The sequence below is a fragment of the Gymnodraco acuticeps genome, unplaced genomic scaffold (assembly GCF_902827175.1).
Source record: "Gymnodraco acuticeps unplaced genomic scaffold, fGymAcu1.1, whole genome shotgun sequence".
Taxonomy (NCBI): Eukaryota; Metazoa; Chordata; class Actinopteri; order Perciformes; family Bathydraconidae; genus Gymnodraco; species Gymnodraco acuticeps.
Window position 1 is genome coordinate 402,435 of NW_022992344.1, and position 17,813 is coordinate 420,247.

The following is a 17,813-nucleotide window of genomic DNA, read 5'->3' on the forward strand; positions in this document are numbered from 1 at the left end:
ACTTTTCTTTCAAAACAAAGCTGCCAACTGGGGTGGCAGCTGGGGTGGCAAGGCCTATTTTTAGTGTGTCAGTTGCCACCCCGGTAGGTGAAACTAGGCTACTGGCTACAGTACAGGTGGAACTAGATGAGCCGTTAACTCTCGCTCTGAATTTTTTTTGTTTAAACTCTCGCTCTGACTCAGACAGGTTGAAAGAGACGAGACACACATTTTTCCCACCCGCATTCCGCGAAGACCCGCCCTACTGTGCCTCTGATTCGCAGATTGTTTGGGGGGGAAAAACGCTGACGGGATGCTCTGAATGTGATTGGACCAATGCGTTGACAGACACACACAGACAGTGGAACAGGACATGCAGAGCGCTGTTTGCAGTCTATGGACATAGCGGATCATTTTGACTCGTTGCGTTGTGGCGATGTCTCGCAGATAACACAGATAATACATGTGAAAAGTATAATTTGCTCAGAGTCCAGAGACAGTTGTGGTTCGGTCCGGATCCGGACCGGAGTCCGGACTTTGAGGATGCCTGGCCTAGAGGGCCCTGACGGCTCGCCACTGGTCAAAGCTTATATGCATAGCCGCGGGAAGTAGGGGTGCTGGGGGTGCTGCAGCACCCCCTGTTGGCGAGTGGTGTACATTTGAAAAACTGAGTGACCACCTAAATAAAAATGATTAAACTACATAAAATAGTTATGATTTCACTTAAAATAAAATTAGCTGTATACAGTAGCATATAATAGTCATAGTATATATTTGTATATATCAGGTGGCTTGAATTTATTTTCCAAATAAGTAAAATCCGAGTCATCTAGGTCGTAGGTCTTGGGAGAGTGACGTAATTGACGCGACACACACTGCAGAGTAACAACTTTCTAGAATGGCGCAAAAAATGATTTTGGATTTTTTTTTCTCCAACAAACAACCCAATAAAAAGAGTGGACCACCAGCTACTCCTCAGCCCACCAGCTCTACAACTAGAGTAATATGACACAGAAGAGACTGACACATCTGACTTTGATGCATGTCCATAGTAACATTTTGGACAATGTGGATGTATCTGCTCTAATGAGGGTCTTCATTAGTGCCACCCCAGGCTACATTTGGAGTTTTGTGAAGCCCCAACACAAGGTAAGACCATTTTTTTTCCTTTAATGCTGCTGCCGCTGTGCAGTGTTTTGCCTTGTCAATCAGTTAAAATTGAATTCATAGTTTTATTAATATTGTAAATAATATTTTCTGACTATTTGTAATGTTATGTAGGTTTGTAAGACCCATAGTTAGTGTGAAGTAAAAACTTCTTTGCAGCAATGTTGAGCGCATCATGAAATGAGGGAAACTGGATTCACCTGTCATACACTGATATTTATTGAGAGACAGACAATTACATACGGCCGGGGATCATCCTAGTTTCACACTGTCCTTGTGCTCCACCAAGGTAATCTCTCTGAACCCAAAAGACACAAAACATCTAACCAACACGAGGAGAGGCGGGCTTCCAGAAAGCCCGCGTATAATCAATTAGCCGATGAAAGACAATGATCTGCTTGTCTCAAAGAGATGCTGCCAGGTCAACCCTCGGACATAGGAGACGCGTTTGACCTGTGACCTCAACCCACAGAGAAGTCTCTGACTGACTACAAGCAGATGTTTGCAGTATCACAGACTCTAAGGAACCATAAAAGACTCTATAAACAGATCAGATGAAAATATTCTCTTACAGTTAGCATGTGGGCATGTGCAGCTGTTGCTAAGTGATGTAGGTCTAATGGTTTATTAAGCCTAGTTAAGGCGAGACACCCCAGGTGAATAGGGTAATTTCTCCAGTTAATTACCTACAATAAGGCAATTGTTTCTTATATTACAAGTTTTCTGAATATGCAAATTATCCATTATCTCATTACATTTGCGCATATTTTAACACATTTCAGGAACCGAAATCTGAACTTTGGATAAAGCCAGGTTCAAAATTCTCGTTTCATTTTGTAGTCATATTAGCATCTAAGGCTTTCACAGAAGGGATTTTGGATATCTCTCTTTATCACTCCATAAATCAGAAAATATTGTCAACAGCCCTAAAATATCAATTTTCGCCATGTTTCTAGATATAAAATCTTATATAATTCAGGCTATGAATGATATATGAACAAACCCTTCTGTAAAAGCCTTCATAATATTGATAGGAATATAACTGGAAGGTTTGGTGTATGTAAGTGCAACTGAAGTGGAAATTTCGGACTCAGAGTAGGAGAAAAAACTCAGTTTGAGAAAACGACCTTTAAAGATTGCAGTGAGGCGCTAGCTAAACCCTCCTGTTCTTTGAATGACAGCTTGCGCATTGACGCACTCCGTGAAGGTATTTCATGTTCGGGGTCATTTGTGTTTTGTATAACCTTGCTTCGTGCAAGTGACAATTGTTGTTGTCTTCTCTGTGAACGTTTTTTTCGCCGTTCTTTTGCCATTTTGAGATTTACATTTCTAGCGGAAAGCTAACCAGGAAGTGTTTTAGCACACCACGTGATGCATCTGAACGAATCACGTTGTCAGAAATTGACACCAGCCAATGAGATTTCGTTTCTTGGTTTAAAGACCCTTTTGTGCTTTCACGATTGGTTGCTGATACAAAGGAAATGACCATATTTGGATCCGATGAGATCATTGTGCAGGAGAGACGGAGCTTTTCCAACGATGACATGTGCAAACAGCGATCGCGGTACTTTATGTTACGTTAGAAATGCTAACTTTTGGTGAATTTAGGAGAAATATACAGATAAAAATAGACAAACTATAGTAAAATGAACACTTAAATGTGTATTTTGTATACGTTTTCCTTCCAAAAGCCTGAAAGAAAACATGTTATGGAATCAAAATAGCACAACATCTCAAAATTGACCAGTGCATGAAAAACGATGTTTTTGCCTGCCGTGTCTCGCCTTTAACAAACAATTTATGCGGCTCGTATCGCTGACAGCCGGGCCCGGCCCGGCACCGCCTTTTTAAAAAAAAATGTAAACGGCTCCATCCCCACTTTTGGCAGCACCCCCTGAGCAAAATGACTTCCCGCGGCTATGCTTATATGTGAAATTCTAAACGATAGATCAAGGGTTTCGCTATCAGGATCAGCAACCTCTTAACTGTCTGATTCAGCATATAAATACAAAAGCATACAATGCAGCACCCGTACTACCGAGAGACTACTTACCTGGTACTAAGATAATTTCTGCATTTGTGGTTGTGAGTACCATGGCCTCAGACTCCCAGTGCTGACCCCAACCCAGGCTGCTCAAACTTGGATGCAAACTCACTGGGAGTCAAGGTCTGATGTGGCCAGTAGAACCATGTAATCTGCAAAAAAGAATGCAAGCCCTTACCTGACATGGTGGATTGAGAATCTGTACGAATAGAAAATAGTTTCGGAAATTTGTATCAGGTCAGAAGCCAACGTTTATGACCATAGGTGAAGATTTGAGCTGAGTTTAACGGTAGATGGAGAACTATCAGAATCAGCTCCCTATTCAAAAGTCAGGTACAGCATCTAAACTATTGAAAGATGCTACGATACGATACTTGTATTAAGATACATGCACTTTCTAATTTCTGGATGTTTGTACCTCGACCTCAGATTCAAGATGCTGACCATCATATGAGGCTGCTTCAGACATTGATGCAAACATACTGGATGTCAAGGTCTGATGAGGCCAGTAAAACCACTTAATCTGCAAAAAAACAATGCAAGGCATTATATGACATTTCACCTTGAGATTCTGTCCATATTGCAAGCATATTTTTCAAGTTGGTGGTGTGGATAACCTTTTTATTACCTTTGAAATTATGCCTATTACTGTGACTGTTTGTTACTATACTTTTAATACATGGTATACATAACAAACATTGTTTGAAGCTCCCCATCATTTATCTTATAGATTACTGTATTTTGTTAAATCAGGCGTCTTTCCACTGTTCGTCTATCCATTTCATGTGTCAAAAGGATGACTTTCAGTTTTGTTAGAAATAATGTAAGGCCATTTATCCAAGTTAACTTAAATAACCTTTTCCTCTGTCTAATTGAATATTTAAAAATAATAGCTAGAGGATATTACTAGTATGCCCATGGCATGAATAATACAGCGTTTTATTTCAACAGCATTCCATCTCAGACATGATATATTTGTTCAATGTTAGCCGCAATGATTAAACTGGAGGAGTGTTGTGTCTAAATGACATTATTAAGAGATGATCTACCCTTCACACTTATCCAAAGTAAAAATAGTAGGCAATCACATGAGCTTGCTCCCAGTTACACACATTTACTGTTGGTTCAATAATTGAAAATGAACCATTTACAGAGCAAAGAGAAGGTGAACACAATATCAAATATTGATTGGCAGAATCAAGGTTTAGACGTTCATTTTATTCTTGTATGTTTCAGATTACTCTGAAATAAATAATAACTTTTGGCATTGGTAGCATCAAATAGAGTTACTGTCACTACATGCTAAGGTTTTGATAAGCAACACAAGGTTTATCCTTGATAACAACCTCTTTGTCACATTCTTTCAAGTGAGTCTGAAATTAGAGTTAAACTCAAAGAAAGTTAAGTAGAAAGATGTCTTGAAATATCCCAGATGAGATACATGTTCCAAAATGACAGTGGAATCACAGCCCTAGCAAAAAAACATTAAAAAAAATACACATGCTTTGTTAAAACATTTTTTCTTTAAATATGCAAATCTATGGTTGGAACCAAGTACTTTGCTGAAAACCTATAACAGTTACAAACGTAAAGATAGTAATTCTGAAAACAATATGTGACCTGCTCTATCGAAATCAGTCGCATTGACCCAAAGACACATTTTGAGTTGTATACACTGTTGGAAAGAGGTGATTCCTAGCTTTCTAATGATATCAGGATTGTTTTTGTACTGCAAACATTAAGCGAAATATGTCACATTATATAATGACTGTCACTGAGTCATCATTTTGAGAAAAAGGCCTTCAAAATGTCCTCTTCTCTGGAATCCATCGATCTGATTGATTATTAGTGGAGCAAATGATCAAAATACTACGGAGGGAAGATATTTTCGGATTGCTGGTCTGGGGGAAGCTCGCGAGTGTATCTCTGTGTGTGTGTGTGTGTGTGTGTGTGTGTGTGTGTGTGTGTGTGTGTGTGTGTGTGTGTGTGTGTGTGTGTGTGTGTGTGTGTGTGGTGTGTGTGTGTGTGTGTGTGTTGTGTGTGTGTGTGTGTGTGTGTGTGTGTGTGTGTGTGTGTGTGTGTGTGTGTGTGTGTGTGTGTGTGTGTGTGTGTGTGTGTGTGTGTGTGTGTGTGTGTGTGTGTGTGTGTGTGTGTGTGTGTGTGTGATTTTGCGTTTGTGTAACTTGTTTCCCAGGGAAAACACTCACGAGAAACACCGGCTGTTGTTATGCCTGCTGTGACGTCAAGTTACTCCGTTCTCCGCTTGTAATTATGCCGTTACAAGCTTCAAAGTTGTATTTATCATCTGAATTTGCCAAAACAAGTTTAATATTCTGAAAGCCAAGACTTTGTTTAATTGAAATCAGATGAAAACAAACTGTAACGGACCCTGCCGTGTTATCTATGATTACTATACTCTTACATTCATAATTTCAGCCGGAGGGAGGGGAAGCTAGCGGCGCTACGGAACAGCAGAGTGGCGAGAGAGAGCTGTCATCTTCCCTTTACAAGCTACAAAAATGTATTTATCGTGTGATTTTGGAAATAAAAGTTTCATATTCTGAAAGCCAACACTTTGTTTGTTTAAATACAAACAAAACACCCGAACCCCGAAAAACTATTTTTTCACGCAAATCCACGTTTTCTTTTAAATGAGCCGTTGCGACTTCCGACTGATTTCGATAGAGCGGGTCACATGTTCCAAAATATACAGACTCTTAATATCTAGAATCGTGTTTGCATTCTAACATCATAATTTATCAGATTTATGTTATACGTTTCATGTTTAGTTTGTAGTCCGTGTTTAGATTAAGGTTTTTATGTTCCCGTCTCATTGCTCACTTGTGAAGTTACATCTGTTTGTATGTAGTCTTGTCATGGTCAATGCACTTCCTGTTTTTGTTCCATTTGCTTCTCGTTTTAGAGCCCTTGCATTCCCACCAGTGATATTGTCAGCCCAACCCATGATTGTTGCCACCTGTGTCCCATTACAATTTGAAGAACTGAATTTGAAGAACATCAAACTATTGCTTTGTAAATGTAATAGAAATGTAGGAGCTTTGCCAATGATGCCTAAGTGAGCTTTGATTGTAAGGCGCAGGTAACTTTTCTCAGAGTCTGTGTGGACAGGGCCGTATCCAGGATTTCCTAAATACCGAGGTCCAAACATGCTAGGGGGGTTCGGGGGTATACCCCCCGAGATTTTGGGGATTTTCATGATCTAGTTAGGTGCTTTTTAAGTCCTGTGGGGGGTCACAAATTGGATAATATATTGATTTCAAATCATGTCAGTGGTGAATCGGCATTCATACAAGACCACATCATGGACAAGGGAATAGACTTTATGTGCCTCACAGAAACGTGGCAACAGCCAGAGGTTTACTGTGCCCTAAATGAAGCCTGTCCCCCTGGCTACAGCTACCTGGAAAAATCTCGCAGCACTGGTCGTGGTGGCGGATTAGCAATAATACACAGAAAATAACTGGAACTGTCCACCCTGCCTCTGCCTGTACTATCCTCATTTGAATGCCTTGGATTTAAATGTAAACCCCCCCTCTCACTGACAATACTTCTCATCTACCGGCCACCCAAACCCAACTCTGCCTTCATCCCAGAGATCCACGATCTTCTCAGTACACTCTGCGCTACCTCTGCCAACATTATAATACTAGGAGACATCAATATTCACGTTGACACCCCCTCCTGTCACTATGCAGCCGAGTTCCTACACCTTCTGGACTGCCTCAACCTAACACAACATGTTGATGTCCCCACACACACTAGGGGACACACACTGGACCTTGTAATCACAAACTCTGCCCCCATTAGTAAACTATCAGTTTACGATCTAGGTGTGTCGGATCACAAGGCCATCTCAATGGAGCTGCCACTGCTGCTACCCCACACCAAACCCAAGCGTCAAATCCGTTTCAGAAATCTGAAAAACATCAACCCGGACACCATGACCTCGGATCTCCAGCATCTCTCCACAATAACTCCTACATCAGTAAATTAATCTGTGGATTTTTACAATAAATCTCTGAGCAGTCTCCTGGATCTCCACGCCCCTGTCAAAACCAGAACAGTCACTTTATCACGCTCAGCCCCCTGGTACGAGCTGAGGAAAATGAAGACAGCGGGGCGTGTCCTTGAGCGGCGCTTCAAGGCTTCAGGCCTCTCTGTTCACAGACAGGCATACCGGAACCACCAAAATGCCTACGCAAAGTCCCTCAGAGACACACGGTCAAAATTCTACTCCGCCATCATCAACAATAGCCCTGGCAACTCCAAGCTACTTTTTTCCACCATAAACCATCTCCTCAAACCTCAGACTCCGCTACACAAAGACACCACAGAGGAGCAGTGTGATAATTTCATCACATTTTTCAGGAAAAAGGTAGAGACCATCCGTTCTCTCCTCTCAAATTCCGCTGCTTTGCTAGTCCTGACCGTCAACCCCCAGCCTGGACCGACCCAGCCTCTTTGCTGCTTCACTAACATCTCGCAGCATGAAGTTGAGGCCATCATCAAAAAGATGAAACCCTCCACCTGTGCCCTGGACCCCTTTCCCACAGCTTTGGTTAAATCGAACATTGGTGCCATAAGTCCGCTGATCACTTCAGTGATAAACCAGTCCATCCAGTCTGGTCATGTTCCACCACCATTAAAAGCTGCTGTCATCAAACCACTCCTCAAAAAACCCACTTTAGACCCTGAAGTCCTAGCCAATTACAGACCCATCTCCAACCTGCCATTCCTATCCAAGGTACTGGAGAAAGTAGTTGCCATTCAGATCCAGGAACATCTAACACTGAATAAACTCTTTGAAAAATTCCAGTCTGGTTTTCGCCAGGGCCACAGTACAGAAACTGCCTTAGTCAGGGTGACCAATGACCTGCTGATGACAGCTGACACCGGATCTCCATCTCTCCTCATCCTCCTGGATCTAACTGCAGCATTTGATACCGTCGACCATGACATCCTACTCCACCGTCTTCACACTACAATTGGACTCTCTGACTCTGCCTTAAACTGTTTCACCTCCTATCTCACCGGGAGGACTGAGCACGTCACCTTGGGAGCGGCTAAATCAAGAACTCACTCTGTGACTTGCGGTGTCCCCCAAGGATCAGTCCTCGGCCCCACCCTTTTCACCATATACATATCCCCCCTTGGTCGTGTCATCAGCCGGCATGGAATATCTTTCCATTGCTATGCTGATGACACACAGCTCTACATCAGAGCAAATCCAACCCCCTCTGCACCTCTGCCATCATACACAATAACCACATGCCTGGAGGAGATAAAGGTGTGGATGAAGCACAACTTTCTCCAGCTAAACAGCTCCAAGACTGAAGCCATTCTTATTGGCACTCCACATCAGGTCCGTTCATCCGCCATCACCAGCATCACCTTCTCCGGTCAGAACATTCCACTCTCACCAACGGTTACCAATCTGGGAGTTAAAATGGATCCTCACCTGACCTTTGAGGCCCACATCAAGCAAATATGCAAGACCTCTTTCTACCACCTTAGAAATATTGCGAAACTCCGCCCCACACTCAGTCTGCCAGATGCTGAAAAGCTTGTCCACGCCTTTGTTTCCTCCAGGCTGGACTACTGTAACGCACTTCTCATTGGGATTCCTAGCAAGAACATCCAGAAGCTGCAATACATCCAAAACACAGCTGCTAGGATCCTGATGAGAGTGTGGAAGTACAAACACATCACACCCATCCTCAAATCACTGCACTGGCTCCCGGTCTCACTCAGGATTGATTACAAAATCACCCTCTTCACTCATCAGTGCATATATGGAAATGCTCCCTCCTACATCAAGGAATTGCTCACCCCACAAACCTCCACGAGGAACCTACGTTCAGTAAAGGCAAACCTCCTAATCCCACCAAGGACAAAGCTGAAGACCATGGGAGACCGAGCCTTCTGCTCCGCTGCTCCGAGACTGTGGAATGCCCTCCCAAACCAGCTGAGGACACCACAGACTGTGGAGGCGTTCAAAAAAGGCCTAAAAACGCATCTTTTTAGAATAGCCTTTAACTAGATTTTTAAATCCCCCACATTATGCCATGCCAGCATGAATGTCACAGCTTTTATTATGTTGTTTTAATTGTTTTTAAATTGTTTTTGTATTGTTTTTATTGTTTTTGTTGTTTTGTTTCACCATTTTTAATTTTTAATTTTGTAGCACTTTGAGTTTTGTTTACGCAAATGAAAAGTGCGCTTATAAATAAAATATATTATTATTATTATCAGTGGACTGCAGCATAAATTATTTTTGAAAGTGTAATACATAAGAATCAGTTGATTGTTACTATTAATGATCTGGACATGCAGAAGGCAAGGCAAGTTTATTTATATAGCACTTTTCTGTACGCGACAATTCAAAGTGCTTTACAAAACAAATTAAAATACTTTTTAGGAATAAATACATTAAACAATTGTACAACAGACATTACAAAGCAAAGATAATAAAATAATAAAAATAAACACCACAGGTAAACAATACATGTTTAAAAGGCATACTGTAGTTCGAATATGAGCATCTCGATTAAAAGCAGCGGCAAAGAGATATGTTTTTAGTCTTGATTTAAAAGCGTTTCTACGGACGTGCATGCTTTGGGTAGTTTGTTCCAGAGTGTCGGGGCATAACAGCTAAATGCTGCCTCTCCATGTTTTGTTTTTACTCTCGGAGCCGATAGCAGACCCGTCCCAGAAGACCTGAGGCACCTTGATGGCTCGTAATTATGCAGGAGTTCAACAATATACTTTGGTCCTAAACCATGTAATGATTTAAAAACTAGCAGTAGTACTTTAAAATCAATTATTTGACTGACTGGAAGCCAATGTAGAGATTTCAGAACCGGACTGATGTGATCCACTCTGTTAGTGTTAGTGAGGACACGTGCAGCAGCGTTCTGGATCAGCTGCAGTTTTCTGATGGATTTTTTTGTCAGCCCTGTGAATACACTTTTGCAGTAGTCGAGTCTAATGAAGATAAAAGCATGGACAAGCTTTTCTAAGTCCTGTTGTGACATTAGTTTTTTAATCCTCGATATATTCTTCAGGTGATAGTAAGCAGACCTAATGACTGTTGTAATGTGACTCTTGAAGAGGCTAAAATGATCACAAAACATTGTCAACATTCACTCTCCATGTCTCTCTCCTTTCCATACCCTGCAGCCTCTCTTCCATCTTCTTTAGTCTCTCTGTCCTCTACTCTTTCTCTTTGTTCAACCTCTCCCTCGTTGTTCACTTTTTGCTCCTCCTCACTTGTCGCTCCTGCCAGTGAATTAAAAGCAATTCAGCAGTTTAGTTCATTTCACTTGTTTGTTTGCATTATTTTTTTTATTTAAATCTGTTTTGTTTGATTCTCAAAAGAGAACAAAGATGTAAGCAAATTGTGTTTTATACAATCGTATGTAACTGCAATATATGTATGTTGTTTTAAAATTATGCCTATTGTCTATATTGTAAATGATAGATGGATAGATAGATGGGGTTATTAAGCCTACATTCTTTTGTGTGACTGTACCTGCAGTTCCTCCCTGACTTCCATCACTTTCTCTCTTTCTCTCTGCCTGTCCTGTCTCTTCCTTACCAACGCTGAGCTTCGACTGATGTAGTCTTTTCATTATATCTGAGTCAGTGTAAAAAGAAAACAATACAATGTTATATCTTCAATGTTTTACTCAAATTGAAATGAAAGAAAAGCATTACAACGTTTGTTAAAAGGTAATCCTTCTGACATTGGATGAATGTAATTAACTGTAGCTCTCTAGCTAGTTTATTCACGCTATGTAAACCAAAGTATAGCCTATAGCTGGAATATAAGTTAGTGTGCATGTTGTCGGACGTCCACTGACTAACGTAGTGCGTTCACACAGGATCTGCTGCATATGATGTCCTCTGAGGAACAGAAACACAAGCAGCCCGCTGGACTCAGATCTCTAGATACCTCACTCCTCTGCTGCTCCGGTACAAGTCCGGGCTGCGGTGGTTTGTTGATACATGCAGTGGCGTTTTTATATGTACAAAAGTGGTGGGGCACAAAAAACTTAGATGTCTATATATAAGCTTCTGCAGTGAGGTTCATGGCTGGTGAGGCTCTGACTCTTCAGGTTTACAAATATTATATTTTGACCTAAATCAAAATATCATATTATTTTCAAAAGCTTTTTTTGTCTGATGCTTCAATTAATTTTAAACAGACAGTTCAACAAAAGGATACCCAAAAAATGTAATTGTATCATTTAAATATTGAATTGTTCTCTCTTAGTAAGATCCCATTTTCAATCAAATTGCAGTCTTACCTTGACATGAAGATGAAGTCCGTTTGCCTATCCTTCTGGACAAAAATCTCTATTACTTTTTTGTAAAAGTCCTCCCTATGTTCTTGTAGTTTCAAAAGTCTATCATAAATCTGATCTAATCAATAGATTTATGATTCGAAAATTATAAAAGTAGGGTAGACATGTGGATATTATCCGGCTGAACAAAACGTGCATTTATCTAACAGGTTTGTTTCCCACAGATCTTATTTTGAGCTATTTTCTAAAATCCTATGGAGAAATATCATTGCTTTTTTGTGGAGGGAAGCCATGCGCAGCTTACTTCCTGGTTTTAGGATGCGTCTCTGCAGCTCTCTCTCCTCCTCTTCACACACCACACTTTTCGCGGCACACGTACTTACAGCCAATCAGCTCTGAATGATGTGAGATTACGTATGGTGGGGATGGCAGCACTATGCCCCTATGGTCATTATTTGTTTGCCACACACATTAAATAGGACAATACTCTGAGCATACGCAGTGTAGTTTTTACAGTCACCATTGACTTAAACAGGGAGAGGGAGGGGCAGGATCGGGTTTTGTCCCACATGGCTCAAAACAGCTCAATAGGCACACACTGTAGACACTAATTAGAAGAACACAGACTAAAACAGCAATTTACAGACGAATCAGATGAATAAACATGATCTTAAAATATATTTTATATATTTTTTAATTAATTTTTTGCATTTTTTTGTAATCATTACTTTTAATACTTTCTGCTGACACTAGGTGGGGCTGTGCCCCACCTGCCCCTAATGACCAGTCGCCACTGGATACATGTCGTCTTCTTCTGTTTGCTTTAATCGAGGCTACGTGGTTATGCAGCGCCCCCATCGTCAGTAAATGGAAGTACTACAAAGAACCCTGTTTAGTGCAGTTACTTCACAAGTTTTGTTATATACACAGCTCGGTAAAAATTACCGAGGTCCGGACCTCGGTGACCTCAATGGTGGATACGGCCATGTGTGTGGATATTTGTATCCAGCATCAACAGCCCCCCAGGGTTGCGAATGTGCAAACAACTGCACTACCTTTATCGAAGGGGAATTTCTGGCTACTAAAAATGCACACCGAATGTCCCCATTTGACATTTATTTGCATTGTGTGGCTCTGTGTCTATGTCAATTTTAGAGGCAACTTCTAGCCAAGCTGTTCAGCTCATTGTATTGCACAACAGTGTCCACAAGCCACTGAAATATAATTTAGGACATCATGCCAGCCATCCATGCATTTTAGATTTGTTTTCTGGGATGCAGAGGAGAAGCGTTGTGTTATTTCCCCTTGTAAAATAAAGCTCAGGCTAGGGCTGATTCTAGGGAATGTTCTTCAGTTTTTTTCTGATATAATTATACTATAGTAATCCTTGACCAAATTAACTTGGTCGTTAGGGTGGAAGCATGCTTAGCAAATTAGCCCATATGCTCTTCTCCTTACATAGACTTTAGATTTGTATTGGCAATGTCAAGACATACCATTGTGTGTTGTGTCTTAACCCTGAATCCCTTTCTGGCTCTTAGAGAGATATCAATTAATTGAAATAGTGTATTAATCCGAGGGGGAAATTAGGTTTTGTGACAGTTTCACCATAGAACAACATAAATATATATTTATAATAAGCAGTCTGGAAGCATTCAAGGGAAACATGGAATATTGTGAATGGAAACGTTGCCCAAACAGTCCGAAACCATCAAGGGTAACGTTGTCAGATATGTCCTGGTACAGCAATGTTTCAGTTAAGCACATTCAACTTAATTAACATACATAATCTCTATCTACAAAAGAGGGCAAAGCTTAATATGTTACTAATAGAAGTATACAAAAAAAAACAGATTGATCAAATAACAAAGCTCAACGTTGAAAATAGTACAATTCTAGGGTACTGCCTTTGGTTCTCCTCATAGCAAGTCATGCTTGAGGCATCTTTATTCCAACCTTAACAGGTTCCTCTCATTGCAGTGGAACAGCAGCAGTTGCCATTACAATCTCCTCTACCACATTATCGCGTTTGAGAGCAATGTCTCCAAGAACCTATTCCTAAAGGGCACAACAGATGTTAATTTATTTTCAGTTAAAGCAATAGAGAGAACAAGAGAATAATGCCCAGAATAGGCCTGCCAAGCATTGGTTAGTCCTTACAGGTGAGCGCTTATAGGGCCATTTAACTCCTTTCGCTTTGCTGGGCACAGCCTAAAAAACCTCCATGGGAATAAGACCTTGTGTTTCTGCCACCTACAAATGGGGGGGATACGGTAAGGTGTAATATTTGCATGCAAGGGGAAAAGTCATGATTGGCTAAGGCGACATTAATTGGGTACATTATTTAAAGAAGAAAATATGAATGCATGCACGATTGTGGTGTCATTTTGTCCCTTTTTATTTTCAGACACGCTCAATAAGACTGATAATTGGTGCAGTGTTTAATGTGGAATGTGTTATGCTGTGTTCGTTATTCTCGCGTCCAGGAGAAAAGCTTTAAAAGGAGACTAAATGGAGTCTCTGAGAAGGTTCAAATGGTTGCTTTAATAAAAAACATGGCGCGGTAATGTTACAAACAGGATATTGTTCAGTCAGGAGAAAAGGCTGCAGCTTCCTCTCCCTGTGATGGCCGTGCAGAAGAGACCTCACAAGCATTCGTCCTTCCCGCTTGCTGGCTGTTTGCTCCTCCTCTCTGGGAGCTGTAGTGACGTAGGAGACTTCCTCCTCGGTCTTCTGTGTCCGATATCGCGTTAAACAGAGGATTTCGACATTTTACATTCATTGCTTACTTCCACATGCCTTTTCTCCTCCTTATCTCTTTCATAACTTTATATGTAATACATGTTAACGGCGTCAATAGCCACTTTAATGATACTAATGGGCGGTAGTCCCGGATGTCGTCATGAAGGATTTTCAGAATAAAAGCTTGGTATTGAGAACTTCCGGTTTTTTCCAGAATAAAATAGCATTTAAACTGACAATATGTTTAAGGTACATTATGCTATTAAACATTGATTTTAATCTAACAAATGTCTGCGTAAGGAAAATTATGAAGCATTTATTAGGCTTGCAAAGAAATCCTCTGTGACATGAATTCAGTCTCGTGAAATTAATTTTTAACTCTCATTAAACAGGAAAATAATTCCACATAATGCCAACTGATTTCTACCATTTTTAGTGATTCTGAAAGAGACTCTTGTCTACAGGTATGAAAACTAAAATCATAAGCAAGTTTTGTATTTTACGATGGATAAAAGATACCCGCCTAATTTTACCCTTTGGTATATATATATATGAAAGTTTTGCTGGCTATCTCAAGGGGCAATGACGTGCTGTGTATGAGGGTCTGGTCACCTTCTCTGGATGTTGTGCATTGTTCCGTGTTAAAATGTGAAATATTCAATAAAGAGTATTTCAAAAATATATATGTATTAGCAAGATTATTGGCAAAGTATTGTTACACATTCAAGGGATTTCATGTGATCAGTAGCTCTGTAGTACTAATACTTGTGAACAAATACTATACAGGAAATTACTCAGCATAGAGATATAACTTTTAAGAAAACAAAGCTACAAAACACCCAACATAACTTTTATAAAAGAAAGCTCAACTATGGTGTAAAGAAATGTAGGTCGGGGGGAAAAACAACTGTATGTCTCCAAGATGAGCTTCAGCAACACAAACTGTCCAGAGTTACTGATAAAATGGTGGAGAGCTGCCTTGTTAAGTTAAACCCAACAAGAGGCAGTTTGTTCATTCAAGTGTGCCAAACGTTGACAGGGCATGAAAGCATTTGAGAAAGTATGTTTTGTGACACATGCGTTTGATGCATGTGACATGGATTCAACAAGGCCGCATTTTACTCTGTGTGCGTGTGTTTGAGGCATATACTGTAGAGCTAGAAGAACAAAGTCATTTAGCAATGTTGACCATTACATGTCTGCCCAAAGCTAAATATATCACAGTGGAAAATCTGTGGTGTTCTAGATGATGACAAATACAGTATACCAACACTGGACATCTTATCTGCTTTATTCTGCATTCACATGAGACATGGTAAAACAGCTGCACTTTTATAGTTGTAATTTTGCCTTTTCTAATGCATTATAATGGTATACTCTGATAATGCTCATTTAATTAGCTGATGATATCTGAAATGGTGTCCCTTTCCGGTTGAAGTTTTAATTTTGTTTAACATTGCTGATAGGGGGTCAGGTGTGCTTTGTTCAACCAAACCTAACAGTAATGTCAAGAGTACTGCAGAGATGTACAACTCTAAGAGCAATAAGGAGGATCATTTAAACTGATGGAGGTCAATCAAGACTAGGTTTTTTTAATGGCAATATAGGTAGATGACTCCCCTTTCTTTTTCTATATTGGATTTTTTGTTTAGCAAAGAAATGACAGTTTACCTCAGCATTCATCCACCTGTTCACTCAGGAAATAGCAATTATATTCCAGTCTATGGTGTAATTACAAATCCCAGCTTGCTCCTTGCTGTCACAAGAATTAGGTTTGTGAAACAAGGGAATAATAATTACACACTAATATTGTCAGGATCTTGTAAAGTCTCCCGAGGAAACGATCTCACGTAAACCTGTCTGCCAGTCTCTGCAGTCGGATTTGCCATCAGTCATTTGTTCTTAAATATCTATTATTGTCAGATAAAGGAATTCTTCCAGGAATGATGTGTCAGAGCATGTAATCACAATAATCTACAACTAGACAAGCATTCTCATTAAAGTTACACAATACCTTTTAGTAGGGATGCTCCGATCGATCGGTCACCGATGGATATCGGCCGATACTCACTCTCTACCGATCGATCGGTGCTCTCTAAACATGCCGATCGCGAGAGCCGATCGCATGACGTAAAATACATGACACTTGTATCTGTGTGCGGCAAAACAAGCTCGCCAAAATGGCTTCACCGGTCTGGCATTATTTTAAGGTGTCCGAAAAAGACAGTAAAATAGCGGTATGCAACGTGTGTGAAGCAGAAATCCTGCAGCTCCGCCCGCCGGACAGGTAAGCGCAGCGAAACACACACACAGGGAGAACCAGACCGCAGTTCATTTCCTCATATTCCAAACGAGAAATTACGGTAGTAAATCACCCGGTTCTTTACGACCAGAACTATTAACGGGATACAAACCGGAGGAGCCAGGCATGGAGGGAGGTGGCAGAGACAGTGGGTGAAACTGGTAAGTTTTCGCCTGTTTGGGGAGTTTATATATATATATATATATATATTGCTCGCATAAAATCCCCGGGGTTTTTTGCTTTGTATGTCGGGGGCGGGAGATTCATGTGATTGGTTGTTGGTCGCATTGCTCGCAAAAAATCCCCAAGCTTTCAGACACGCCCAGCTCCGAGATTTTCAAGATTTTTGAAAAGCTGCTGTGTGGACGTACCGTAAGAGTTAGACCTAACACACTTAGCTATTTTATCTACCTCTGGAACAAGCTAAACTAGTTATTATAAATATATTTATTCTTCATTGTCGCGTCACTCATTACTGGACCAGTGAGCTGCATGAGATACTGACAGGCTGTCAGGAGAGGGAGAGAGGGGGGGGGGAGGGAGAGAGGAAAAGAGAGCGCTTCCGCTAATTTCTCCCGTGTTATTATCCAAAGTGAATGTAAACTTGAATAATGTACATCATTTTAAATGGAAGATTTAAAGTGATGTTTAAATCTTCCATTTAGGCCCCGCCCACTCGATCGGATCGGCGATCGGTATCGGCCGATACTGATTCTGGCGATCGGCCACGAAATTGGCGATCGGAGCATCCCTACCTTTTAGTTTCCAAAGATTCATCTTTCTGTCAACAACTTTTAAATATTGATTACATTACAGATGGTCATTGCAACACTTGTGGACATTTAGCAAAGCACACTAGTGAGACTAGCTTTTCTTCTCTTGGAAACCATTTTGCATCCTGTGGAGGCTATTTTTATATAACATTAGAAAGACTGATTCTATTACATTATAAGCTTATTGTCCTTATGTGGCTGTGACTTTGGAATAAATAGACGTCTTTAGCTTGCAATACTAATGTAGCAAGGTCAGGTGCAGACACTGGAAGAATACAAAGAGTTATTCATGAACAGAACATCACTCCGGCCTTGAGCTTTGGGTGAGCTCCGCTCCCATACACAGCTAGGAAGCAGCCTTATGAAGATTCCACTTTTTCTGTAGAGACGTTAGCGAAAACAAATTACGTATGATGGTGCCAGAGTAGGGAGGGACTTCCACAGGCCGGCCGAATGCTGATTGGAGGATCGTGTTGCCA